General features: G+C 38.6%; 1 long non-coding RNA gene across 1 annotated transcript; it reads left to right on the top strand.

Moving 5' to 3' along the window:
• The first annotated feature begins 25 nt into the window (after nucleotides 1-25).
• Nucleotides 26-26791, top strand: LOC138915600 (uncharacterized). Its single transcript, XR_011421630.1, has 3 exons — nucleotides 26-173; nucleotides 6417-6509; nucleotides 26710-26791. It is a non-coding gene; the product is annotated as an uncharacterized lncRNA (long non-coding RNA).

Raw genomic sequence — 26791 nt, 5'->3', positions numbered from 1 at the left:
CCTACACTTTTTCCTATCTCCTCAGTTCAGTCAAAAGCTACCAGGGAAGTTGCTCCAATTGGAACAAAACAGGAGGAAAGTGGTTTCATCTTTGGCTACCACAACCAGCTCTGCCCAGTCTGGAAATCCTGCTTTAAAAGCCTAACGTGTGGGGCCAGCCTGGTGGCGCAGCGGTTAAGTAAACACGTTCTGTTTCAATGGCACGGGGTTCGCCAGTTCCGATCCCGGGTGTGGACATAGCAGCGCTTGCCAAGCCATGCTGTGTTAGGCGTCCCACATATAAAGTAGAGCAAGATGGGCACAGATGTTAGCTCAGGGTCAGGCTTCCTCAGCAAAAAGAGGAGGATTGGCAGCCGATGTTAGCGCAGGGCTAATCTTCCTCAAAAAATAAATAAATAAATAAATAAAAAGCCTAAGGTGTTCATCATGCCTCATTCACATAACTATTCTGCCCTACTTTCACACAGCTCTAAAGCCAGGAACCTAATGTTTGCACCTATCTGCCCAGTTTCATTCCTTCCTTCATTCATCCAACAGATATTTATCAAGCACTTGCTTTTTGCCGTGTATCGTGCCAGGCACTGGATATGGCATTGAATACGTAAACTGTGCCCTCAGTATATGTCATGGTATCCAGTGTTGAGTCAAAGTGTTTCTATTGGACTATTAGTAGCAATGTTCTAGAAAGAGCTTAAAAACCAGACTCTAATGAATGTGTGAGAATGCAATCTTGTATTTGAATAGAACTATGCCGTTTTCAAGGATTTCACATATCAGATGTTGTTAATTCAGTATTTAGAGGAAAACCTCTTTGCTCTTAAATGCTTTCAGTACTAAAAAAAAAGTTTGATACGCAAATCTATTAAAAAGAAAAAGGATAAGGCAAGTATTATCTTCATTTTGCAGATAAGACTAATGAAAGTTGGGTAGGTTAAAGGATTCCTTCAAGCTCACATGTATAGTAAGCAGCAAACTCCGCTTAGGAAGCCAGCTGCTCCTTCTCCTGGCTTGCTTTTTCTATTACCCCTTACTGAGACTGGGAGGTCTGCAGGGGGCAGGGTGGGGGCGGGGGCAGCTGCCCTGTCTGTGTGTAAACAATAAAGTAGCAGAGAACTGTTAGGTTTGCTCTTTTTAAATTTTTGATAAACCATCACTGTGCTTATTATCAATTTTATAAACAGGCAGCTGTCAAGGAGCAAAGTAATGAACCCAGCAGATGGGGACATTGTGAAAATATGTTTCTGTGAGACTTGTAAGCGCACAGTTAATCAGAACAGTAATCGAATCTTTAGACTTAGTCTCTAGCAATATGTGCAGTTCCTGACACAAGGTTCTGTCCTGGAGTTCTTTCTCATTTACCTCAGCTATCGGCCTCTGTGGGAACGACTTCCAAATTCAATTCAACAAATGTTATGGGAGTGACAAAACGCCTGTGTAGTAAGAACATAATCAAGAATGAGGCCCCACCCCAGCTTTCAGAGTGCCTAATCTACATTAGGGAAACAAAGAATCAGAATACAATGTGAGGGGCCGGCAGCGTGACCTAGTGGTTGGGTTCCCACTCACTCTGCTTCAGCCGCAGGGGTGTCGGGGTTCGGATCCTGGGCACGGATGTGGCACTGCTCGTGAGGCTGTGCTGAGGCAGTGTCCCGCATGCTGCAGCTGGAAGGACTCACAACTAGAAATATGCAACTATGTGCCAGGGGGCTTTGGGGAGAAAAAGGAAAATTTTTTTTTTAATTTAAAAAAAATTAAAAAAAAGAATACAATATTAATATACATTATAATGGGCAAGTGCTGTAATGATATAGAATATTCTTAAGAAACAAAGTTAGGGAACAATTACTTATGAGTAGGAAACAATTACTTATACTTAAGAATAATTCTACATCTGAAATCTTTCAGACATCCTCCAAGCTTTCCAGCTTCCTTAATGAGAATAACATTTTTATTGACCAACTATTATGTACTAGACATTATGCTAACTGCTTTACTGGTGGTATATCTCATTTAATCCTCATAACAACCCTATGATTATTTTTCATTTTGCAAATAAGAAATCTGAGCCTCAGAGAGCTTAAATGACTTGTTCCAGGTCCTACAGCTGCTGTGATCCAGCCACGCCAAACCACTAACAGTCACCCCACTGGTGTGTGGAGTGGCACCTCTTTTTCTTTGTGCACAGGGTTCCCACTGCTTGGATGAGCCAAATCACAGAGCCACCAAACCCATTTTGAAATCTGGCAGGGTGAAAGATGGACAGGAACCATAATGGTAGAGTATATTTGAAAAGTTAATATGTCACTCTCATAATAGTGAAAGAATTAAAGAAATTACAGAACTGGAACATTCATGGCAGACTTTACAGATGAAAAGATTTTACTGGTACAATGTGGGGAATACACTTTCTCCAAGCATAGTTGTAAGATTCACATAATTTAATCCTGTATTATAGGACAGCTACACATAGTTAATACCTTAGGATATTACTTCTTTATATGGCATTCTTAGACAATGACAAAAATTTTTTTAATGTTTTTAATGCAATATCTTTTAAAATAAATTCATATACAAATGTATGTGCATATGTATGTGTGTGTATATATATGTATATAAACATATATATTCTAATAAATAAAACCTAAGTTATGAAGCAAATCTAGATCACAATATCATCAGTTTTCCAAACAACCAAAATTAAAATATAAGATACATATCAGATGCTGTTAACTCAATATTAGAGGAAAACATCTTTGCCATTAAATACTTATAGTAGTAAAAAAATTTTTAAGAAAGAAACATGAGGGTGGGCCCAGTGGTGCAGCGTTAAGTGCGCACGTTCTGCTTTGGCAGCCCAGGATTCGCCAGTTCAGATCCCGGGTGTGGACATGGCACTGCTTGGCAAGCCATGCTGTGGTAGGCGTCCCACATATAAAGTAGAGGAAGATGGGCACGGATGTGAGCTCAGGGTGGGTCTTCCTCAGCGAAAAGAGGAGGATTGGCAGCAGATGTTAGCTCAGGCTAATCTTCCTCAAAAAAATAATAAAAAAAGAAATGTGATGAATTAAGTCTCTGTCTAAAGACTACAAAAAACACAAACTGTTTTTTTTACAATCCAGTTCTGTCATATGTTAACATTTTAAACACAAACTGTTTTTTTTACAATCCAGTTCTGTCATATGTTAACATTTTACCATATTTTATGTAAAATTAGGGATTTGAAGAATCAGTTTTAATTTTTTTTAAGATTTTATTTTTTCCTTTTTCTCACCAAAACCCCCCAGTACATAGTTGTATATTTTTAGTTGTGGGTCCTTCTAGTTGTGGCATGTGGGACGCCACCTCAGCATGGCCTGTCCGTGCCCAGGATCTGAACCAGCAAAACCCTGGGCCACCAAAGTGGAGCACATGAACTTAACCACTTGGCCATGGGGACGGCCCCAGTTTTGTTAATTTTTAAAGAACCATATTGGTTTGCTTATCACTTCTATTTTTTGTCTTTATTTTATATAATTGATGACAAATCAACAGTCTGCTTAGGAAAAAATTGAGAAACCACCAGCTTAGTTAATAAAATAAAAGGAAAATTCAAATTAAGAAAATCATAGACAGAAAAAAGGTGATACAACTCAAACATATTTTTTTTAAATGACAGGAATGTTATTTTAAGCCACAAGCTTATAAAATGTGCTAAAGAAGTGGAAGAGGATAACTGTGTCTAGTAGTGTAAAGATACCAAATTCAAGGTAGCCAAAGAGAAACCATGAAGACAAACACAGCAGACAAAGAAGTAGGTGCTTACTTCAAATGATTAATAGAACAACAACAAAAAAGCCACCATTTCATGCACTATTTCTGGGAATGTAAACTAGTAGAACTTTTCTGGAATACCATTTAGAAATATCAAGATTTTTTTGTGGCTACCATTTGATCCAGCAATTATACTTTAGATATTTTTACTAAAGAAGTGTTTAAATATGAATGGTTCAAAAAAAAAGAGATTGTTCACCAGAGATAATTTTTGAGAATAAAAAAATTTAGAAACTATCTAAATTTGATGTGGCATAGAAACAGTACAATTTTATATGTATTGACATACGTGATGCCAGAATTCTATTGATAAAATAAAATTACAAGTTATAAAAGGTATCTGTGTATTACCCAATAAAAAAAGGCTGGGAGGATGTATATGAAACTGGTAACAGTGTTTATCTCTAGTGAGTGAGATTTGAAGACTTCACTTTTACTTAAAACATTTCAATTGTCCTTTTTTTTTTTTACAGTGACTAAAATTGGTAAAATCAATGAAGATATTTCTGTTTAGGGAAAAATGGTCACTTGACTCAAAAGATTCTTAGAAAGCTTTTCCAAACTTTCAAAAACTGTACAATCCTCATATTATATTATATTACATAATCCTCATATTATATTACATTACTTTTTTTTAGAAGATGGCAACATATTTTACAATTTTACTTATTTTATGAGATTAATGTTATTTCTAATTTTTTCCAGCTTTATTGAGGTATGAGTGACAAGTATATATATTTAAGATATACAACGTGATGTTTTGATATACACATACCCAAGTCTCCGGTCTTCAATGTAGACCTCTCCTCCCAATGTTTACATCCTCTAGTTCAGACCTGGGCTTCAATCCTAATTCTGCCACCCACTTTAGGCAATTTATTTAGCTTATCTATTAATTATTTGTCTCATCTGAAAATAAAGTACCCTCCAAAAGAGTTGAGAAATTAGGTTTGTAAAGCACTGATCACAGTATCTATCATATTTGATCAATAAATGTTAGCTACTTGCCACCTACATTCAATTGTTCTGAATACATGACAAAAGCTCCGTATGTCCCAAACTAACTTGCTATTTTCTCTACTTGTAAATCCACTCATCCTTCTAAACTCCCTTCTGAGCTGCACTATGTAGAATCCTGCATCACGCCAGACTTTTCTCCTTCTCTGTCACTCCTCACTTTCAATATATCGCATGGCCTTACAGATTCTTGTTTCTTAAAATCTCATCCCCAGTGCCTCTTCTCCATCCCTGTTTCCTCTTGGCTGGTTCAGGCCCTCTAGTTGCTCATCTTAGCTACTCCAAGAACCTCCGAACTCGTCTCACTGGCTCCAGAGTTGCCCTCTTAACTCCATCCTGTACCCCCCACCCCCACCCCTAGTGACCTTGCTAAAACATTACTCTGACTGGGTCAGCTCCTCTCCAAACCCTAACAGTGTTTTTGAGTTAACAAGGAAACTGAGCAAAGGGAAGAACCCTGCCCAGTGGTACAGTTTGGTGGTTTCTCACTGAGCTCTCTCTCTCCACATTGAAAGGCATATTTGTTAGTTTTAGATAGTTCCATCTAATAGCAATTCAGTTCTTTGTGATTAATTTCACACTCCCCATAAATCTCTTTTAAATTGCAAATATTCCAGGGAGTGATAATAGAGTAAACCCTTGATGCTTTACTGTGCAGTTTGAGAGAGAAGGCCACTGTATGAGACTCTCTGAATGGGGCCACTGAGGACAAGTTTTACTGAGGGCAGGAGTTTTTGTCTAGCAATGTATAAAGAATTTGAAAGAATGTTCCTTTCCTGATTGGACTACCTCTTCTAAATATATTGGGGCTTTGGGCAAAGGTGGCCCTTTGATCACATACTAGAATAGATGTCGGATGCCCACTCAGTACCCCCTACCAGATCCTAGGCTTTTTATCCACATCTCCCAACAACTCTGAACCAACTCATTTAATCAGTGAGGAACCTCAGGCTTGTAACCCTGTTCTGCTCTTAGAAGCAAATAGTTTCTGAATCACTCAAGACCTAAACATGATTCCTGGGTGTGGGATTCCAAAACAAGTGCTCTTTCACCTTTCAATCCCTTCTCCACTTCCTCTAGGCTAGTGGTTCTCAAAGTGTGATCCCCAGACCAGCAGCATTACCATCACCTTGGGAACTTTTCAGAAACATAAATTCTCAGGCCCCACCCTTGGTGTGGCTGGAGGATAGAGAGAGAAGGAGGGGAGGATGATGGCTGAGATACTGGGAAAAAAAAAGAGGCCAAGGCCTGGAGGATCAAACTAAGATCAGAGAACAGCTACATTAGAATGACAAGAGGCCCTATGGGGTCTTGATTAAGAGGGTGCACTTGGGAGCCCAACCTGGCTCTATTTAGCAGCTGTGGGACCTGGAACAAGTCACTTAACCTCTCTGAGCCTCAAATTTCTTATCTATTAAATGAAAAATAATCATAGGGTTGTTGTGAGGATTAAACGAGATAAACTACCTATAGAGCAGTTAGCATAATGTCCAGCACATAACAGGTATTCAATAAAAATGCTATTTTCAGGGTGAGGTGACATCAGCATCATGGCAGAGTGAGTTATTCCCTTTGTCTCTCCCCTCTAGGTTACAACTAAGTGGACATTCATTAACCAATAGAGGATTCCCTACCCAGCACAACAGGATGCCTAAAAGATCTGTGCAGCCATACAGCTGAAGGTGAGTGAACTGGATCCCTGGGAAGCAGTGGAACTAGCTGAGCAGAACCCTCTGCATCCCTGGTGACAGCTATCCAGGTTGCAGGTCCTCACACAGCAGCTAGTGCAACTGTAAGAGAAGGCAGGGGCAGCCTGGCTTGCATGCAAATGCTTTCTGAGTGGTAACCTATCCCTCAGGAATGCCTACTTGGCCACACTAGCCCTACCCATGGGAATGCTCCCCACCAAGTGGCAGCAGCTCAGCCCCCACAAAGGAGCCCCTCCCACCTAGCAGCTCAGCTGGTCCTGTCCCTAGCACAGTGATTCTGCCGCCATGAAAGCGACCTGCCAGTGGAGCATAGAGGCCCCACCTGCATGTGTGTGCATGACCCACCAAGTGGCTGTGGCCAGCACACAAATACAGAGCAGCCCTACTGGCATAACTTCCGGCAGACAGGGCAGGATCAGAAAACACAGCTCCTGCCCAACTCCTAGCAGTGGCAGGTGGAATCTGTGACCTGATACTACCACAAATGTACCAGCAAAGGATCAATTCATGAAATGCCATGAAGAACTACATAACACTTCAGAGTAGAAGGAAAATGACAAGTCTCCAGAAACCAATCCTGAAATCACAGAAACTTACAATCTAAATGAGAGAGAATTCAAAATGGTTGTCATAAAGAAACTCAACAAATTATGAGAAAACTCAGAAAGACAGCCAATGAGCTCAGGAATAAAATTAATGAGCAGAAGGAATACTTTACCAAAGAGATTGAAGCTCTAAAAGAAGACCAAACAGAAATTCTGGATATGAAGAACACAGTTAATAAGATAAAAAATAATCTAGAAACCATAAAAAAAATAGAGCTGATATTATGGAGGACAGAATTAGTGATTTAGAGGATAGAAATATAGAAATTCATCAGGTGAAAGAGGAGAGAGAACTAAAGTTTTTTTTTAAATGAAGAAATTCTTTGAGATATATCCAACTCAATTAGGAAAAGCAACATAAGGATTATAGGTATTCAAGAGGGAGAAAAAAGAGAGAAAGGAGCTTGTTCAAAGAAATAACAGTTGAGAACTTCCCATACCTGGGGAAAGAACTAGACTTACAAGTACTTGAAGCCACTGTAACTCCTAATTACATCAATGCAAAAAGACCTTCTCCAAGGCATATAATATTAAAACTGGCAAAAGTCAATGACAAAGAAAAAATATTAAGGGCAGCAAGGCAGAAGAAAATAACCTACAAAGGAACCCCTATCACGTTTTCAGCACCCCACTTACATCAATGGTAATCATCAATGATAGATCATCCAGACAGAGTCGACAAGGAAACAGTCAAATTAAATGAAATACTAGACCAGATGGATTTACTAGATATATATAGAACATTCCATCCAAAAACTTCTTCTCAAGTGCACATGGAACATTCTCAAAGATAGACCATATGTTGGGAAACAAGGCAAGCCTCAATAAATATAGGAAGATTGAAATCATATGAAGCATCTTTTCTGACCACAATGCTATGAAACTAGAAATCAACTACAAGAAAAAAGCTGGTAAAGTCAAAAATATCTGGAGACTAAACAACATGTTACTGAACAACCATTAGATCAATGAAGAAATCAAAGGAGAAATAAAAAAGTACCTGGAGACAAATGAAAATGAAAATATATAATACCAACTCTTATGGGATGCAGCAAAAGTGGTATTAAGAGGGAAATTCATAGCAATACAGGCCCACCTCAATAAACAAGAAAAATCTTAAATAAGTAATCTTAAACTATGCCTAAAGTAGCTAGAAAAAGAAGAAGAAACAAAGCCCAAAGTCAGCAGAAGGAGGGAAATAATAAAAATTACGGCAGAAATAAATGAAATTGAAACAAACAAACAAACAAAAAACAGTAGAAAGGATCAATGAAACTATGACCTGGTTCTTTGAGAAGATAAACAAAATTGACAAACCCTTAGCCAGACTCACTAAGAAAGAAAGAGAGAAGTCTCAAATAAATGAAGTTAGAAATGAAAGAGGAGAAATTACAATGGATACCACAGAAATACAGAGGATTATAAGAGAATACTATGAAAAAGTATATGCCAACAAATTGGCTAACCTAGAAGAAATAAGTAAATTCTTAGAATCATACAACCTTCCAAAACTGAATCAAGAAGAAATAAAGAATATGAATAGATCAATCACAAGTAAAGAGATTGAGATAGTAATCAAAAACCTCCCCCAAAACAAAAGTCCAGGACCAGATGGCTTCTCTGGAGAATTCTACCAAACATTCACAGATTTAATACCTACCTTTCTCAAACTATTCCAAAAAATTGAAGAAGAAGGAATGCTTCCTAACTTATTCTGATCGCCAACATCACCCTGATACCAAAACCAGGCAAGGACATTACAACGAAGGAGAATTACAGGCCCATATCACCGAGGAACATAGATGCAAAAACCCTCAACAAAATATTGGCAAATCGAATACAGCAATCCATTAAAAGGATCACACACCATGATCAAGTGGGATTTATACCAGGGACACAGGAGGGTTCAACATCCGCAAGACAATCAGTGTGATACCCCACATGAACAAAACGAGGACTAAAAATCACATGATTGTCTCAATAGATGCAGAGAAAGCATTTGACAAAATCCAACCTCCATTTGTGATAAAAACTCTCAATAAAATGGATATAGAAGGAAAGAACCGCAACATAATAAAGGCCATATATGGCAAGCCCATAGCCAACATCATACATAACAGTGAAAAACTGAAAGCCATCCCTATGAGAACAGGAACAGGACAAAGGTGCCCACTCTTCACCACTCCTATTCAATATAGTACTGAAGGTTTTGGCCAGAGCAATTAGGTGAGAAAAAAGAAATAAAAGGTATCTAAATTGGAAAGGAAGAAGTAAAACTCTCACTGTTTACAGATGACATCGTCCTATATATAGAAAACCATAAAGAATCCACCAGAAAACTACTAGAAATAATCAACAACTACAGCAAAGTTGTGAGGTACAAAATCAACTTACAAAGATCAGTTTCATTTCTTTTTTCTTTGAGGAAGATTATCCTTGCGCTAAAATCTGCTGCCAATCCTCCTCTTTTTGCTGAGGAAGACTGGCCCTGAGCTACCATCCATGCCCATCTTCCTCTACTTTATACGTGGGATGCCTACGTATAAAAGCATGGCTTTTTGCCAAGTGGTGCCATGTCCTCACCCTGGATCCAAACTGGCAAACCCTGGGCCGCCGAAGTGGAATGTGTGAACTTAACCACTGCACCACTGGGCCGGCCCCAATCAGTTGCATTTCTATACACTAATAATGAACTAGCAGAAAGAGAAGACAAGGATACAATCCTATTTACAATTGCAATGAAAAGAATAAAATATCTAGGAATAAACTTAACCAAGGAAGTGAAAGACCTATACACTGAAAACTACAAGACATTATGGAAAGAAATTGAGGAAGACATCAAGAAATGGAAAGATATTCCATGCTCATGGGTTGGAAGAATAAACACAGTTAAAATGTCCATATTACCTAAAGCAATCTATACATTCAGTGCAATCCCAATCAGAATCCCAATGACATTCTTCATGGAAACAGAACAAAGAGTCCTACAATTTATATGGAACAACAAAAGACCCTGAATAGCCAAAGCAATCCTGAGAAAAAAGAACAAAGCTGAAGGCATCACAACCCCTGACTTCAAAACACACTACAAAGCTATAGTAATCAAATCAGCATGGTAATGGCACAAAAACAGACACACAAATTAATGGAACAGAATTGAAAGCCCAGAAATAAAACCACACATCTATGGACGGCTAATCTTCGACAAAGGAGCCAAGAATACACAATGGAGAAAGGAAAATCTCTTCAATAAATGGTGTTGGGAAAACTGGACAGCCACATGCCAAAGAATGAAAGTAGACCATTATCTTACACCATACACAAAAATTAACTCAAAATGGATTAAAGATTTGAATGTAAAACTTGAAACCATAAAACTCCTAGGAGAAAACATAGGCAGTGCACTGTTTGGCATCAGTCTTAGTGGCATCTTTTTGAATATGATGTCTACTCAGGCAAAGGAAACAAAAGAAAAAATAAACAAATGGGACTATATCAGACTAAAAAGCTTCTGCAAGGCAAAGGAAACCATGAACAAAAAGAAAAGACTACCCACCAACTGGGAAAAAAATATTTTTAAATCATGTATCTGACAAGAGATTAATTTCCAAAATATATAAAGAACTCATACAACTCAACAACAACAAAAAACCCAATCAAAAACTGGGCAGAGCATATGAACAGACATTTTTCCAAAGAAGATATGTGGATGGCCAACAGGCACATGAAAAGATGTTCAATATCACTAATTATTAGGGAAATGTAAATCAAAATTACAAGATATCACCTCACACCCCTCAGAATGGCTATAATTAACAAGACAAGAAATAAGTGTTGGAAAGGATGTGGAGAAAAGAGAATGGTTATACACTGCTGTTGGGAATGCAAACTGGTGCAGCCACTATGGAAAACAGTATGGAGATTTCTCAAAAAATTAAAATTAGAACTATCATAAGATCTAGTTATCCCACTACTGGGTATTTATTCAAAGAACATGAAATCCACAACACAAAGAGATTTATGCACCCCTATGTTTGTTGCAGCATTATTCACAATAGCCCAGACGTGGAAGCAACCCAACTGCCCATTAACTGATGAACAGATAAAGATGTGGCATATATGTGCAATGGAATACTACTCAGTCATAAAAAAGACAAAATCGTCCCATTTGCAACAATGTGGATGGAATTTGAGGGTAGTATGTTAAACAAAATAAGCCAGACAGAGACAGACAAACACTGTATGATTTCACTCATATGAGGAAGATTAAAAAAAGGACAAAGAGAACAGATTAGTCGTTACTAGAGGGGAAGAGGGTGAGGGAGTGGGCGAAAGCACTAAAAGGGCTCATATGCATGGTGATGGTTAAAAACTAGACTATTGGTGGTGAGCACAATGCAGTCTATACAGAAACTGATATACAGTAATGTACATCTGAAATGAAACAGTGTTATAAACTAATATGACCTCAATAAAATAATTTTTTTAAATGCTATTTTTCATTAAGGAAGCTGGAAATCTTGGAGGATGGGGCCCAGTGAACTATGTTTTAACAAGCCCTCCAGTGATTCTGAAGAGTCTTGAGGACCACAATAGAATTACCTGGAGAGTTTGCAAAACTCCCATACCCTGACTGCACCACAGACCTATAAAACCAGAATCTCTGGAAGTGGAGCCAGTCCCGGCCATGATGTTAGTGCTTCCCAGGTGATTCCAGTGTGCAGCCAAGATAGCCATTGCTTACATTCACACTAATATAATGTCATGGCCATCATTTATTAAGCACTTAAAATGTGCCAACATTGAGCTTCTTATTTACATTTACATATCATCCTCACAACAACTCTAAGACTTTAGCATATTATTATTCCTACTTTAAAGAAATTAATATTGAGGCTTAAGATAAAGATTTGCATCTTGCCCACCTGCACTAATTTGGCAGAGTCAGGATTCAAACTCAGGATTTTCTGACTCAAAATCTGGGCTGCAGCTCCCTACCCACTGCCAGATATACAGCACTCTTGGAACTATCATTAGTGTATGAGCAAGCGTGGTCAGTAGCAAGGTGAGACTAGAGACTTCATTGTAGGTGGTGGCTCAGCAATTGCTAAAAAGAACCTACAGAGAAGCATTCAGCAATCCTGGTGGAAGAACTTAGGCTTAGGACGCAGACTAACCCAGCTTTAATGCTGGCTCTGCCTAAGGTCCTACTTTGTGACTTAACCTCCCTGAGCATCAGTTTCTTCAGGTATAAAATGGAGATATTAATACTTTGTAGAGTTGCTGTGAAGATCAAATGAGATAACACCCATGATAGTGTCTGTACAGACTAAGAGCACAATAAATGTTTGTTTACCCCATCCTGGATGACGAATTACTCCTCCACTTTGACCCTAATTGTTAGCGCCTAGGGGGTGGAGGTTGTTATGTCCACAGGAATCAGCCTTGGAAATAGCAATTTCTCTTTCTTCCATGTTTTCCAATAAGTGACTCTATTTACATTTTCTATTCTTCCCTCAGTCAATTCTTCCTTCTCCTTGCCTCAGTCAATTCTTCCCTCTCCTTGCCACTGTTTGAATCACTCCACCCAAACCTTTGCCGAAATGTGTGAAACAAAGCACCTCCCTTTTCTAGTTTGACAGTCATTATGCACAAGTCAGGTCCCTCCTCCTTTCCTGCTTAACCGCCCCATCTCTATGGTCCAATGCCTACAAGGTCTTGCCTGCCATTGAGGCCTAAGTGTAATTACAATGTTGTCCTGCACATCCTTGGGCCGAGAGCACATGCTTTGATCATAATCTCCTGGTCCCTAAGAATATCTAGCCTCTGGAAAGGCTCCAACTGAATTGACCTTCTAACTTCTCATTCTCCACCTAGATTCACCAGTCTTTATTCAGCATCCCACTACTCCTGGCTAAAAAGGCTTGTTTCTCTAGACTCAGGCAAAACTTAAAGAGGGAATTTTGAGTCCATCTCTTTTGTTTTGTAGGTGAGAAAACAAACTGCTCTAGGTCAAGTGGAAAGTTGGTGGTGGAGCCCCAGACTGTAGCTCAGGTTTTCTTACCCCCGACAAAGCACACCTGCATCAGGAAGCTATTTCATAGTGGAGACTGCTCTGGACTAGACTCGCAGTCCTGTGACCTTACTAGGCTTCAGGGACTTTCTTGCAATTTTTTTGGATAATATTTTAAATTGTGTATTAATTAAAATGTGATCACAGTAGAAAAATGCAACAAAAAGAAGAAAAGTAAAAATCAAGAGAAAGAGACAGAAAAGAAGGTGGGATGGAGAGAGAAGCAGCTAAAATTATGCGGCAGGAAGAGAAGAGAAGGAAAATGGCAAATCAAATCTGAGGCATGGAATGCATGAGCAACCGGCACCAACCTTGTTGGTCAGAGGTGGACCCCCGGTTTCTGGTTGTGTTGCACACATAATCACTGAGAACATCTCCTTTCCCACCGTCGAGTTCCCACCCAACCCAACTGCCGCACACCACAGATCTAAGGCTCTATTACTGTTCCCTTCCCCCCCCCCCCCCACCCTTAATACTGTCCCCTTTCAGTAGCCGAGCCCAAAGAATCAGGGAAAACTCAGGGTTTATGTGTTGGAATAGCTGGCTCAGGAAAATAAAAATGTTGCGATGCTCAGTATAGAAGTTAGTTTCCCCTGGCTCTCAACATAGGAAACCCTCTGGGAATTGAATTATTCTGGGGAAATAATTCTCTGCCTGATTTAATAATCAGGGTCAAATATGGATATACCTCAATCTCTAACCCACTCACTCAAAGGGCATTGAGTCAAACTGGGGATTCCAAGAACAAGGCCATATCTCATTCCATTACCCTTTGGGAAGGGAAGTAATACACAGGCAAGAACCAGGAGCCAGAGACACGCTCTGACTCATTCATTTTTTTTTAATTGAAGTTTTTATTGCAATAATTATAGATTCATATGTAGTTGTAAGAAATTAAACAGAAAGATCCTGTGTACCCTTTACCCAGTGTTTCCCAATGGTAACATTTTGCAAAACTATAGTACAATATCATAACCAGGAGGTTGACATTGATGTAATCCATTAATCAGACTTCTCCAGTTTTACTTGTACTCATTTGTGTGTGCATGTATATCTAGATCTATGCACTTTTATCGCACGTGAAGGTTCATGTGTCCACCATTACAGTGTAGATACTGAGCAGCTCCATCACCACAAAGATCCCTTGTGTTCCTTTATTATCACCACACCCTCCTCCCTCCAGCCTCACCTTCTACCATACCTAACCCCTTGGCAACCACTATTGTATTGTGTTTCTACAATTTCGTCAAGTCAAAAATTTTATATAAATGGAATCAGAGAGTATGTAATCTTTTGGGGTTGGGTTTTTTCACTCAGTATAATTCCTTGAAGAGTCATCCAAATTGTTGCATGTATCACTAGTTTGTTCCTTTTCATTGCTGAGTGTATTCACCTTTTCACTCTGTGATCATGAACAAAATCGCTTAGATGTTTGTACTTTTCTGCATGAAGGACCCTGGAAATTGTCTTAACCCTTTTAAGCCTCCATTTATTCATCTGTTTTTTGTTATGTTTTGCTTTGTTTTGTTTTAAACAGTGGGAAGTTGATAAGAGCATAGTTTCTCCCAAGATTGATATAAAGTTCAAGTGAAGTCGTAGACATAATGACGCATTGTGAACTGTAAAGTCACGTGCACATGTAAGACTAAGTTACTATAATGGGCTGTTTGAGGGAAGCTACTGTTTTAAATTTTGTTTTTCCTGCTTCTTTCAGACATATCAAATTACTCCCATTTTGAGATTTTCTTCCAGCCAGCTAAGCTCAAGGGGCAGGGATTTAACTGTCAGGCCTCCCTTGAGGAAATTGCTTACCTAGACAGAGGTGGTGGGGGTGGGGAGGGAGAATGAAAGAGAGAAGAAGAGAGAGAGGGAGAAAGAATTACAGAGAGAGGGAGTGAGGGGTGCGGAGAGAGAGACAGAAGGAAAGAGAGAGAGGAGGATGTAGGAGGAGGGAGAGAGAGGGATAGACAGACAGAGCATGAAGTTTTCAGGACGTTTTTCAAGCATTCTCAAACCTGTTCTGATGACAGAGTACATAAAAGTCTACATGTAATTTGCATAACACTGTCAACATTGCTAAAAATGACTCCACTATTCAGCACAAAAAACAATATCAATGGCAGAAAAAATTACCTCTAATTCTTCCTGTGCAGTATGAAATCATAGTCATGAGCACACATATCCATTAGAAAGAGTTAGATATCTAAGCATGGTTACCTGTCTCTGAGTTTTTCTGTAAATGTTCATTTTGTGTTCTAAAGTTCATCAGAAGACAAGTGATAGCAAGCTCTAAAGGTTGAAAGAAAATTCAGGGGAGATAAACTTAAAATTTGAAAGTTCTACGAATTAACGTTTTTTTTTCAAACCAGGAGAAAGTATTTACTCTGTTTTGGTGGGAATATTTCCGCCCAGCTCACTGTCTACTCTAATCAGCTAAATCAGGATTACATGAGGAGCTTTTAAAAAAATATAGATTCCATTAGTAAAAACTAAATTCAAAACTAATGATAATAAAAATAATAATTTACAAATATATATATTCCAATTCCCACTCCTACTAATTCAGTAGATCTGACCAGGAAGCTTGTTTTGTTTTTAATTTCCCCGGGTGATTCTAACATTCAGCCAGGTTGGGAACCTCTTCTATTTAGGATTTGTCTTCAGTGCCCCCTGATGGACTTTTGCTGACATCTCTGTATATTCCTCCTGTAAGGTCTGTCTTCACAAGTTTTCTTTTTTACCAAAACCTGGTTTCCAGTGGGGTTTCAGCCTCCTCACTCTCTGTAACTATCTTTGTCCAGGTCATCATCACTTCTCTTTCTCAGTTTACTCAACAACTCAGCAGCATTTGTCATGGTGGCACACCCTCTCAGCTTAAAATACTTTCAACTCGATTTCTGCGATGTTGGGCTGTCCTACCTCTCAGATTCTTCTTTCTCAGCTCCTTTGCTAGCTGCACCTCCCCTGCCTCACTCCTCAAGGTGTATGCCTAGAGCTCTGGCTGCCCTCCCTTTTCTGCCCCTCTGCTCTCAGTCCCTAGATGATCTCATTTAGGCGGATGGCTTTAAATACTATCCATATGTTAATTGTGTTTATAGTTCCACCCCTGCCCTTCTTCCAGAGCTGCGTAGTTTGATATCTCCATTGGATATCTAATAGGCATCTCAAACTTAGCACGTCCAAAATAGAACCTTTTGATGCCCCACCCGCACACCCACACTACCAGCTGGTTCTGCAGTCCTCATTTCATTTAACAGCACCACCATCCATGGAGTTGTTCAAGCTAAACATTTAGCTGTCGTCTGTGCTTCCGCTTACCTCCCTCATTCACCTACCAAACATAGTCAAAATCCTTCCAATTCTCAACTCTATTTCTCTAGTCCATGCCAACATCCTCTCTCATGGGAAACTATTGCAATTTCTCCCTATTTGGTCTCTCTGTTTCCATTTTTACCTCCTTTGTGCTGATGCTCCGTCAAGCACTATCAAAAATGTAAATGACGGCCCGGCCCCTGGCGTGGCGGAGTGGTTACGTTTCTGCATGCATTCCGCTTAAGCGGAGCAGGGTTTCGCCAGTTCGGATCCTGGGCGCGGACATGGCACTGTTCATCAAGCTATGCTGAGGCAGTGTCCCACATGTCACAACTAGGAGGACCCACAACTAAAAATATACAACTATGTAAGGGGGGGTGGCTGGGCTTTGGGGAGAAAAAGGAAAGAATAAAACCTAAAAAAAAAGAAAACTTAACTATGTAAATGAGGTAGACCACTCTCTTACCTAAAACTCTCTAATGAATTTTCATTGCAAACAGAATAAAATCTAACCCCTTATTTTAGAGCTTACAAAGTCTAAACAACACAGCCCTGAACACTCATGTTGCTGTCCTGTCTGCCTGGAAGGTTCTTCCCACAGATCTTTGCATTGCTGGCTCCTCATCATTTAGGTCTTGGAGGGCATCACCCTTAGAGAGACTTCTCCTGAGCATCTTATCTGAAGACTTAACCTGCCCAGTCTTTCTCTTTCTCTTTCTCTTTCTCTTTCTCTGTTTTCTCCATTGCCTTTTAACCAACCCAATTTTTTGTATGTATTTGTTTACTTGTTTATTGCTGGTACAGCCTCACTAGAATGCAAGCTCTAGCTCCACAAAGCAGATGTTCAATTAGCATTTGTTTAATAATAAATCACTCATTCACCATGGTATAAATGACTGACAGGTACTCTAAGTATTCCATTTTTCTTAGGCATTGCTTTGAACTGGGTTCAAATCTTTAAGATCGGGAAAAAGCAAGCTAGTAAGATTTCAATCAATTTACTGACTGAGGAGAATTTCTTCACCACTCCCCTGAAAAATCGTCTCTATTTTATGGGCCGCCCCCATTTTCTGTCTGTACTTGCTTCTGGATCCCCTCCAACTTTCCTGGGAGGTTACCTCAGAAAACTGTCCTTCTCTAGTTGACCCCCTTCCTTTTTTAGTAGATGTTTAAGCATCCAGGCTTATAGATTCTTGTGTGCGGTAGTGATACCTTGGTCCCTTGGCAGAGGCAACGCCAGGTTATGGGGTCAGTTGAGCCCTTGCATGTCAGCAGTTTGCAGTAGCCTACTGCCACCTCAGCGTTGTGCTTTTGGTGTGTCCACACCTCATTCCCACCTACCAGCTCTGCTGAGCCCATGTTTCCTGTGCCTTTTCTGGCCTGTACCTTTTCTTGCTTTTTTACCAGCTAGATGCCTAAATTCTGCTTCCAACTTCTGCATTTCTGGAAACATTTCATCATTACTGTTGCAATTCTGCCCCCTAGTAGCTGAAACTAGAAACACACACCTCTGATGGGAATCACAGCATTCGCTCTTTCTAGAGCAGTTCTCTCCATCATCAGCTTTCATTTCCAGAAGGACCCAATTGCTGGAGAATCTCTCAACTCAAGGGGGTTCAGGAGAACTGGCTTTCTCCACGGCAAGCTGAAGCCCAAGGTGTTTCTGTCTACAAGTCACTCTCTCCACCTCACCCCATCAATGGTATATTCCCTTTTATTTCTTCCTGTCCCTTGTTCATGACAGGGATGGCAGTTACCCCCAGGGCTGGACTGAGAATCTGGTACCCCATCAAATTAGCAGATATTCTAAATGTTCAACATTTATTTAATGAGGGTATAGACAAACTAGTTTTCTGTTAATATAAATTCCTCAAACTAAAGGATTTATAGCGTGTAATTTTCTAAACCAGAAAACTTCCTGGGAAGAATAGAGATAACCACAATTTGACTTCTATTACAATAGACTAGATTTTCCTATTGTTGAACTTCATATAAATGGAATTATATGATATGTAATTTCTTTTGTCTGACTTCTTTCGCTCAGCATGTTTTTGGGATTTATCCATGTTGTTGCATGTAATAGTCCCTTTTAATGCTGAATAGTATTCCATCATATAGATATACCATAATTTGTTTATTTATTCCCCTAAATATCCATTGTTTATCCACTCATGGACATTTAGACTGTTTCTAGATATTTTCAGGCCATTATGAATAAAGCTACTATGAACATTTGTGTACAGCACTTTTCATGGACATATGTATTAATTTCTCTTGGGAAGTTATTTAGAAGTAGAATTGCTGGGTCGTAGGGCATATATTTAAGTTTGTTAGAAACTGCCAGTTTTCCTAAGTGATTGTGTCATTTTGCATTCTGGGAGACATACAAAACTATTTAAAATTTGGATAATAAAATAACACCCTCAGTGACTAGCCCTATACTATGCTTTATTCAGTATGAGAATGTCATCAGTTGTGACCACCAGACTCCAGGAAACTGTCAGCTGGAAGGTCTTGGGGCTGGAGGCTCATCTTTTAGTTGTATTGCACAAACTGTACATTCAGGTTGCAAAATGAGTCACTCAAGATTGGCCAGTTCTAGCAAGGCGTGGCTTTTTATTTCTCCAAAAAATACTGTGTTCTTCTGTTCAGTTCTGTAAGGAGTCAGGTGGAAGCCCAAGTTAACAGGTATAATATTTCAGATTTATTCTAGTGATGTTTTTAGTGTCCCATAAAGGTCACTGCTTGGAAAATTCAGGGCATATGTGTGTGTTTCTCTTATTGTTCTTTTGTTTTAGGAGATGGGGATGGAAATACCTCTACTGTACCATCTAAAACCCAAAATCTTTTTAAGTTATAACAGAAATATTTTTTAAAAGCATAAAACAAGCATACAGCTTAGTGAATTATTATAAGGCAAATACTCTTGTAATCACCCTCCATGAAGGTGATTTTTTTTCTGTAAAATATGTCTTTTACACCTCTAAATCTATAGATTGCCCTTTATCTGTTTTTTCCCCTTCACAATTTATTTGTTGAAGAAACTGGATCATTTGTTCTATAGAATTTCCCAGAGTCAGGATTTTTATGTAGTTATTTATCATTATCCCCTACCCTCTGCACGTCCTGCAAATTGATAGTTGAACCTAGAGGCTTCATCAGACTCAAGTTTGACATTTTGGGAGGAAGACTCTTTTGTAGGTGGTGTTGTCTTCTTCATCAAGAAGAACATAGTGTCCAAGTGGCTCTGTTTTTGTGTTGCTAGCAGCCACTGAGGTTTAATTCATCAAGGGTTGCAAAATGATGATATTCCAATTCTATCATCTCTTCTTCATTTATTGTTGAAATGCTTCTATACAGAGAAACTTCCCCCATCTTCCCTGGCTACAGTGATACATTCAAGGGAAGGCAAGATAAATTTCTTGAGTCTTTCTCTTTATTCACCAGTTTTCAAAATACTGTAAAGAGTTAGTTCCCAAGAAGAGTCCCAAGATGACCAAATTTTTCTTTAATATTATTGTGAAACATGAATTTGAACATATTTGTATCTTTATTGATACTCAAACTGTCCTATCTTCGGCCAGTGGCAACCTCTTCGAATTACCTCCCAAATCTTTTAACATGACTCTATCAATATTTGACAGATTTTTTTTTTTCTCTCTGGTATGACATGATTTCCCAGGATCATCTCCACATTTCCTGCCTTAGTCCTGGGATCAGCTTTTTTTTTCCTAGGAAGCTTTGCTTTTTAGTGGGAAATGGTATTTCAAGACAACATTTGGCTGTTAGAGTTATTAATCGCTATTGGGTTTATCATTCTTTCTTTCTTTCTTTCTTCTTCCTCCCTCCTTTCCTTTCTCCCTTCCTTCCTTTCTTTTTTTGGTAAAATACTTCATGAGTCATACTGATACTTTCAATTCACATTCAGGAGTATAAGAGTTTTACATAACCTTATATATTACATCTGTGCCTTATTTTCTCATCACTAAAACTCCTGATTCTCAAGGACACTGGAGATAATGGAAATAGAATACCATGTAATTTCTCATTTGTTTTATTCCTCTTCTTTATTTTTTTTAAAATTCAGGTTTATTGAAGTATAATTGACTTACATTAAATTCACTTATTTTAGGTATACAATTTGATGAGTTTTGACAAATATGTATAGTTGTGTAGCCATCATCACAATACAAGATATAGGACATTGCCAGCTCAGACTCAATGTGAGAGGGGACTACACAAGGGCATGAATAGTGGGAGGCATGGTTCATTGGAGCCATCTTTGGAGACTTGCTACATGTCAAGCTTCCATTTGGGGCCCTCTTCTTTCCTTCTCGTTCACATACTCTCCCAGGCAATTTAATCTATTTCCATTCCTTTAATTACTGGCTCATGACAACTTCCAAATCCATATTTCCTGAGCTCTAGACCTGACCTGCAGACATGGCCTCCTGAAGGTGACACATTATCTTTTCCCAAATCTGCTCCTCTCCTGCCTTATCTTAGTTATTACCAATTACCCAGTGATTTATCTTTCATCTTACACCATACTACCTCTCCCTCACTTCTACTTCAATTCCTACAGCCAACAGGTTTCAAATCTGTCAATTCTCTTTTGAAATATCTCTGGACTTAGTCCTTCCCACTACAATTTTTTGAGTTTGTGCTCTTTTCATCTCTCATCTAAAGACCTTTTTGTTTCTGTAGTTTCTCCTTCCAGTCTAATTCTTCCCTCCTCTCCATCCCTCCCCTCCTTCTCACACTTCTTCCTCCTTCCCATCTCTTACTGTCTTTCTATCCTCAAGAGTCTGCAGAATTATACTTCAAAATAGAAATCAGATCATACAATTCTGCACCTAAAATTCTTGAATTACTTGCCTCTGTTTATAGGATAAAATCCAAACATATTTGAATCCTATACAGTGACATTTTCACATTCTAAAATATACTTGCATTTCCCCCAAATAAGCCATGATTTTTCCTTCCTGCTTATGGTTCTCTTTTCTTGGTATGCCCTTCCACATTTCTTTATCCATAAATATCCATAAATATCCTACCTCTCCTTCAGGAGACTGAGCAGGAGCTTCCTCTTCTGTGAAGCCTGCCTTGATTTTCCCAGAGAGACTTAGGATTGCTCTCCTTATATCCTTTACATAACTCAATTATGTTTGTTTATATAATCCTCACTACTCCCCTCACCTCATTCTGGAAATTGTGCTTCTTCAGAATAAGAACTACATCTTTTTTAGTACTATATTCTCTTTTCTAACATGGAGATGGGCTACATCAGTTAGAGTCTTCTGTTATTAACAATGGAAGCCTGATTCTGATTAACCTAACCCAAAGTGAATTTATAAGAGGGATATCAGCTTATAGAACCAATGGGAAGGATAGAGGGCCAGATTTGGAAGTAGGAAGGATCCAGGGCTGTTCTTGAGAGATAGGAGACAGAAGTGGAGAGAACAGTACTGCATCAATAAGAACAGTAAGGTGAGCAAACTGGATGAACTTCAACAATTTTCTGTCTCTGGATGGGCAAAGTTCAAGAAAGGAGTGTCCAATTGTAATAGCTATGTCCTTCTCTAGCAATGAGAACAAGGCCCCTGATGAAGTCCTATATAACTGGCCAATGGGGATGAGGTAATTTCTTGAAAGGAAATAACATGATACTGGGAAGAGAAAATGGATACCTAGTAGCTAAAAAGACAGCATTCATTATACTAGTGCATAGTAAGTGCTCAATAAATATTTTAATGTGAATCAATGAATGAATACTTGAAATTTTTATTTCCTGCTGTACTAAACTGCAGCCATTCACTGGATGTCTTAGATAACCTCTTGCTTTCCCACTTTTGCATGCCACCTCCATTGGGATGGTTTGCTCTCCTCTTGTCTGCCTGGGAATGTGTTCTCTATGATTCACCTTAAATGAAACAACCTCTTGGAGACTTTTCATGTCCTTTCTCCATCTCGTGCTCTTACAGTAGACTCTGTGTTCCTCTGTCACACTGCTTCCTTGATAACTTTCCTTTACACAACAGGCTTCCCCAGAGTTAATTACTGGTGCTCATAGCAAAAACGTCCTTACTGATAGACCAAGACAGGCACATCTCCTGTTCTACACCTTACATTCTAGAAGGAGACCTATCTGGTAGCAAAATTCGGCTTCCAGTGTTGTGGGTTTGGTCACTAAATTCCCATTTTTATCAGTTTGGTCATCAAATCACCAATTTAAAAACTTTCTATTGGAAATCTTGTGCTGAGTACCTAAAACTAACTAATAAACTATAGAAACATATGATATTGTAAGTTGTGTCCCATCTACTTATATATTTCAACAAATATTTATTGCACTGTGAGGGATCTGTGGAAGAATAAAACCTACTTCCTGGACAATTTTTGTTTCTGAGCTCAGGAATTTACATGTAGATTCTATTGGGAAAGACAGGCTTTTAAATACCTAATTATAACTGAAGGCAAAACAGACGTACACAAACACAGGCCACATGGCTCTTGTGAAATACTTTTTTAAAAAAGTCAGTTCTCTAAGGACCAAGAATTATGCTTTACCTCATTTCCGTCCTTCAGGATGCCTGCCAGTGTGATGTTCACAAAAGAGGCTCAATGAACAGTGTTTGATTAATTCTCGGGTATTGAGAAATTGGTTGATGGTATAAAAGGTGCCTCAGCAGAGATTAAGAAAGGGAGGAGTTGTAAATAAATATGTTCTTGAAATGTCATATAGTAATGGATGAGATAATGCTTACTGGGCACCTTAAAATTTCAGCCTGAGATTCCTGCTTATGCCTAATGTGTCATTTTAAGTATAAACAATATTGTCCCAGTGCTGACTCAGAAGGAAATTTTCTCTTACTAAACCCCCTATATTATGTCCCTGAGCACACTAGGTTTTCCCTGAAGGTTTCTAAAGGCATCCATTTAGAATGAATTAATTGGGGAGAATAGTATAATAGATCAGGATTCCATTTAGAATTTTTCTATTTTTCATTAAGTTGTTTTTCAATGACAAACATTTCAAGAGACTATAGAACATTTTTCGGGAAGAATATTTTTCACAAGTGTTATTTTTAATTTTAAGGTTAAAAAATAAAAATCTCTTTTCAGACCACCAAGTTCAGGTGTGAAATGGAGAAAATGAGTCATTAGGAATAGGAGTTAATTTTTACAACAAAAAATATTATATGTACTGTAAAATTTTTTATTTGAAGCTTAAAGGTTAATCCTTTACAGTTAAAATAAAGGCTTCTATGGGGCCAGCTCCATGGCCAAGTGGTTAAGTTTGTGTGCTCTGCTTCGGTGGCCCAGGTTTTCGCCGGTTCAGATCCTGGGCGCAGACATGGCACCACTCATCAGGCCATGTTGAGGTGGCATCCCACATGCCACAACTAGAAGGACCCACAACTGAAATACACAGCTATGTACTGGGGGGATTTGGGGAGAAAAAGCAAAAAAAAAAAAAAAGAGAGAAAAAAATTATAGGCTTCTATTAAAACCTAAGAATTCTAGCAAAAAATAGAAAGTGAAAATCTTTTTATAATCTTTTAAAATGTAAAGTATGTTGTTGATCCACAAAATAATTTTGTGGGATAGAATGGTGATTGAGACATGCAAGTTTGGTAATCACCTGATTGCACACACCCAGACATCTATTTTCAAAACTAGTGAAAGGAGTTTCACTGCAAAGACCTGCATAATTTTGACTATGCTATGCCCAGGTTAATTTCAGAAATCGCTTAAAGCAGGGTGGGGATTAGCAAGGTAACCAAAAAAGACCAAAATATAAAAGGGTCATGTCCATATATGTTTTTTAATTCTCAAAGCAGGAGCTTTGACTTTTACCCTATCCTCTTTCCAAGCTGCCAAACTGGCTTTTCTGGAGGCAGGTTTGGTCTGGATGAGTGACGGTGATATTTCTGTTTGGGTAAAATCTCATTTGAATTTTTGGTCTCTTGCTCCCATTAACTCTTAACTTTTAATCTTAACTCTTTAATTTTTCTCTTTTTTCTACTTTTAGCTCTTTGTCATGTCCTTTGGCTTTGCTTGGTTTCCTCTGGGTTCTGTGCTTGCCCTCTCTAGCATTTCCCTCAGAACACCTCCTTCCCTCACTTGCCATGCTTTCCCACAGCCATCTAGTTCCATGCCTGTTTTCCTACACAAAGTGTTTAGGAGGTGTCCAGGGGTGGAAAAGTAAATAGCATACTTTGTTTTCCACTGTCCTGGGTCAAATGTTAATTAGTGTGACAAATCTTAATAAACAAGTATAATTGTTTGTTGGTAGTGTGCTTGCTAAGGGTACACAAGATATACAATATGTGGGTGGCTCTCACACCCAGTAGAGTGACATTATTTAAAAAAAAGGAAAATAACAAGTGTTGGCAAGGGTGTGCATTGCTGGTGGGAATGTAAAATGGTGTAGCTACTGTAGACAACAGTTTGGCAGTTCCTCAAAAAGTTAACATAGAATTACCCTATGACCCAGCAACTCCACTTCTAGGTATATACCCAGAAGAATTAAATGCAGGGACTTGAACAGGTACTTGCACACCAGTGGTTATAGTAGCATTATTCACAATGGCCAAAAGGTGGAAACAACCCAAGTGTCCATCAACTGATGAATAGGTAAACAAAATGTGATACATATATGGGTATGTATGTATATACACAATGGAATATTATTCAGCCATAAAAAGTTATGAAATTCTGACACATGCTACAACATGGATAAACCTTGAAAACATTATGCTAAGTGAAGTAAACCAGACACAAAGGGACAAATATTGTATGATTCCACTTATATGAGGTACCCGGAGTAGTTCAGTTCATGGAGACAGAAAGAAGAAAGGTGGTTGCCAAGGCCTGGGGGTAAGGACATATGAAGAAGTAGTGCTTAATGAGTATAAAGTTTCTGTTTGGGATGATGAAAAAGTTCTGGAAATGGATAGTGGTGATGGTTACATCACATCGTTAATGTACTTACTTAATGCCGCTGAATTGTTTACTCAAAAGTGATTACAATGGTAAATTTTATGTTATGGATATCTTACTACGCACAAAAAAATGTAGGTGTTTGTGGCCATCCCAGACTGGGTTCCGCTAAAGTACTTTTTCCTCATGAGGGCCATCTTTGGGCTTTCTGAGCCAGCTCTGTATCTGCTTTGACTCTAAGGACCTAGAGAAGATCAAATGTGTCTTCCCTAACCTCTCTAGAGTGGGAAATACTGTCATTAAGTGGAGCAGTTTCAAGAAAGAGCTATTAAATAAGAATCAGAGCTTTGGGAAAAGCTCAGAGCCGTGCATTATAACTGTTTGTAATATGTGACTTTTCTAGAGTTAATATATTGAAGAATATTAAATTATAAAAAAACTCTTACTTTTATTGCCAAAATAACACCTGTTTTATTATAGAAAATTTAGAAAATAAAAGTAACCAGGAAATAAAAATCACTTATAATCCCATTGTCCAAAGACAGGTAACTATAACATTTTGTTGGATATCCTTTCAATTATTTGAAATAATTCTATATCTATATCTAATATCTCTAGCTATAAAAATATGTATAACTGTTTTATAAGCTCCTTTTTGAATTTTTTTTTGGGGGGGAAGATTAGCCCTGAGCTAACATCTGCTGCCAATCCTCCTCTTGTTGCTGAGGAAGACTGGCCCTGAGCTAACATCCGTACCCATCTTCCTCTACTTTATATGTGGGACACCTGCCACAGCATGGCTTGCCAAGTGGTGCCATGTCCGCACCCGAGATCCAAACTGGCAAACTCCGGGCTGCCGAAGTGGAACAGGTGCACTTAACCACTGCGCCACCGGGCAGGCCCCTCCTTTTTGAATTTAACAATTTATTATAAATATCTTTTGAGGGGAAACATTTAGATAAACTATTAGATGGTTATTTAATTAAATTTGTTCTATCAAGTTTTTTTTGGCTTTAAATAAACTTTTATTCTGGAATAATTTTAGATTTACAGAAAAGTTGCAAAGGTGGTATAGAGAGTTCCTGTACATCCTTCACCCAGCTTCCCCTAATGCTAACATCTTACATGACCTTGACACATTTGTCAAAAATAATAAATTCATCTTGGTACATTACTAAACTGCAGAATTTATTTGAATTTCACTAATTTTTCGATTAATCTCCTTTTTCTGTTCTAGGATCCAATCTGGAATATCACATTGCATGTAAAACAAGTATTTTTTTGGCCAAGATATTCTAGAGGATGCAAAAATAAGTAAG

Source organism: Equus caballus, chromosome 9, assembly GCF_041296265.1.
Source record: "Equus caballus isolate H_3958 breed thoroughbred chromosome 9, TB-T2T, whole genome shotgun sequence".
Taxonomy (NCBI): domain Eukaryota; kingdom Metazoa; phylum Chordata; class Mammalia; order Perissodactyla; family Equidae; genus Equus; species Equus caballus.
Note: the sequence above shows the minus strand (reverse complement) of the source record. Positions and strands in the feature narration are given on the sequence as shown.